Here is a 3,562-nt window from a genome sequence, read left to right as displayed (position 1 = left end):
AACGCTTTTGCAAGGTGGATATCATTACATCAACATTACATAATAGATGGGGATACATACAAGAGGCATACAAGGCCACACGAATATAACATCATCTTACATAAGAGCACCATCCGACTACGGATGAAACACAAACAGAAACACAAACGACATCCACCCTGCTAGCCCAGGATGCCGACCTGGAACCTATCCCCTGATCAAAGAAGAAGCAGAAGAAGAACTCCAAAACAAGCAAACATTGCTCTCGTGTCATGATCAACGCATAACCTGTACCTGCAACTGTTTTTGTAGTAATCTGTGAGCCACGAGGACTCAGCAATCTCATTACCATGGGTATCAAGACTAGCAAAGCTTAATGAGAAAAGAAGGGGGTAAAGTGGTGAGGTTGCAGCAGCGACTAAGCATATATGGCGGCTAACATACGCAAATAAGAGCGAGAATAGAGCAAATGGAACGGTCGTGAAGCTAGCAATGATCAAGAAGTGATCCTGAACTCCTACTTATGTCAAACATAACCCAAAACCGTGTTCACTTTCCGGACTCCGCCGAAAAGAGACCATCACGGCTACACACTCGGTGGATGCGTTTTAATTTGGATCTGGTGTCAAGTTATCTACAACCAGACATTAACAAATTCCCATCTGCCCATAACCGCGGGCACGGCTTTCGAAAGTTTATACCCTGCAGGGGTGTCCCAACTTAGCCCATGATAAGCTCTTGCGGTCAACGAAGGATATTCCTTTTCCCAGGAAGACCTGATCAGACTCGGAATCCCGGTTACAAGACATTTTGACAATGGTAAAACAAGACCAGCAAAGCCGCCCGGATGTGTCGACAAATCCCGATAGGAGCTGCACATATCTCGTTCTCAGGGCACACCGGATAAGCGAAGCGTACAGGAACCGACGTAATCCAAGTTGCCAAGGAATGGTCCCGCACAGTGCTCTAGTTTGGACCAACACTTAGAGGAGCACTGGCCCCGGGGGGGGGGGGTAAAATAAAGATGACCCTCGAGAGTGCGACTCCCAAGGGAAAAAGGGCTAGGTGAGGCAAATGGTAAAACCAAGGTTGGGCCTTGCTGGAGGAGTTTTATTCAAAGCGAACTGTCAAGGGGGTCCCATAAATCACCCAACCGCGTAAGGAACGCAAAATCCGGGAACATAACACCGGTATGACGGAAACTAGGGGCAGCAAGAGTGGAACAAAACACCAGGCATAAGGCCGAGCCTTCCACCCTTTACCAAGTATATAGATGCATTAATTAAATAAGAGATATTATGATATCCCAAACATAATCCTATCCACCATGGAGCAATCTTCAACTTCACCTGCAACTAACAACGCTATAAGAGGGGCTGAGCAAAGCGGTAACATAGCCAAGCAATGGTTTGCTAGGAAGGGTGAAAAAGGTTAGAGGCTGACATGGCAAATTGGGAGGATTGAAGAACAAGTGATAGGCAGCGCAGCAAAGCGATAGAACGAAGCAACTAGCATAGCAATGATAGTAGTGAGATCCAGGGTAGCGGTCATCTTGCCTGAAATCCTGCTAGGAAGAAGAACGAGTCCATGAAGAAGATGAACGGATGAAGCCGAACCAAGCGTACACGAATGAATCCTCACGAGCGCAACGAAACGGGAACTATCGAGAAGAAGCACACAACATGGTAAACACACCACACATAGACAAGACATGATGCACAACAAGCATGATGCATGACAAGGCTACATGAAGCTACTCATGGCAAGAGATGATGCATACAAGAGCAACACATCAAAGCAAGTTTAAATGAGGCCGGAAACAACATCTAACAATTCCGGTAAGTCCTCATATGCAAATTTCAAAATTGGTCCAGGTCTGAATAACCTTATATTCAAGTTGTTAAACAACAAGTTAAATGCACCAAGATGATCTACATGAGATTCTAGTCAAGTTACATATACAGTTCATTTAATTCGGAGCTATGGCCTAGAAGATATGAGCAAAACAAGATAAACATGGCATTGATGCAAAATGGATACAAACATCAAGCAAACACCTCAAAACAAGGATGAAACATGATAATATGAAACTACATGCAATTCTAAGCAAGTTTCATATAGAGCACACTCAAAACGGAGCAACGGTGCAACACACACACACTATACAAGATATAACAATCTGTCCATAACAGCAACTAGGCATCTTGAAAGAATCAAAACAACATGCTACAGCACCCCAACATGAGAACAAAAGGCATGGACATGATATACAGGTGAAGCATGACAAAACATGAACATTGAGCTATCTCCAGAAATCACTAGAACATGCTCAAAAAGACATGGCAAGATTGCATATAATAACAGTTTCAGACTTTGCAGAAATAACATCAGGTTGCAATGTTTAGAGCTATCAAACAACATGTTACAGGAACTTAACGTGGCAAAAAAAGGCATGGCATGAAACTACTGAACCCATAGAACAAAAGTCCTTTACTGACCATGAGCCAAAAAGGATCAGAAGATATGATGGCACCCATGTAAACATGGCAAATTATAATACAGATTCAAACGTGGCAGGAACAACGATAAGTAGGCATGTTGGTGAGCTTGTACCACTCACCACAGAGCATTACATGGCATTACAAGGAAACCAACAGTAAGAATACATGTTTATGAAGCTAAGAATGGCAAGAACAAGTTCATAGGGTGCATGAATCACTAGCAAAACACATGGCACAAACTGAACTTAATGTTAACAGGCTGACAACAACATTATTTAGCAACTTAAGAGCAAGATTACAATAAACTACAGCAAGTCATAAATGTAACCAGGAGCATGGATGGATAGAGCATGACATGTTTAACAAAACATTCTTAGTGAACATCTCTAGATTATGCATAGAATGACTTGTAGCAGCAGGTTTACATAGCATCACGAAATAACAGATTCAGCCTAGCAAAACAGCAACAGCAAGTGCCCTACTTAACAAGCTTGATACACTCACTACACAACTCGCAAAAATACATGGATGACACCCCTGTAAAGATGGAATGATGTAGTTCAAAACACATGTAGACATCAACCTCATAGGATGCACACATCAAATGCAACGAAAAAGACAAATCACCAAGTTATAACAATTCCAGCAGATTAACATCATATAGCACTCTTGCAACGATGATTCAGGAATCAAGATGAACTCAAACAAACATGGCACAATGGAATGAAATGTAGAGCATCTCACAGCGAACATTTTGATATATTACACGCATGAAACGGAGCAGTATGCATGGAGTTATGATGCGTTGAACAGGACACCATTATGCAAAAAATCTCAGGGACTTAGCAGATTTTTACCCTCGCGAGAAGTCAACCCGGGACGAGGAGATCCCGGGACGGAGGGATCCAGGCGTTTGGATGGTTGACATGGTGGATCTGGTCCACCTGACCAGATCCGGCGAGGACGGCGGAGCCGGCGAGCTTCCGGCGAGGGGCTCCGGCGATGGCGCGGCGGGGGAGGCGCGTGTCAACGGGGACGGCGCGGGGCGCAGTGGCCGGCGTGGGGCGGCGACATGGCAAGGG

This window comes from Triticum dicoccoides, chromosome 3B (assembly GCF_002162155.2).
Source record: "Triticum dicoccoides isolate Atlit2015 ecotype Zavitan chromosome 3B, WEW_v2.0, whole genome shotgun sequence".
Lineage (NCBI taxonomy): Eukaryota > Viridiplantae > Streptophyta > Magnoliopsida > Poales > Poaceae > Triticum > Triticum dicoccoides.
Note: the sequence above shows the minus strand (reverse complement) of the source record.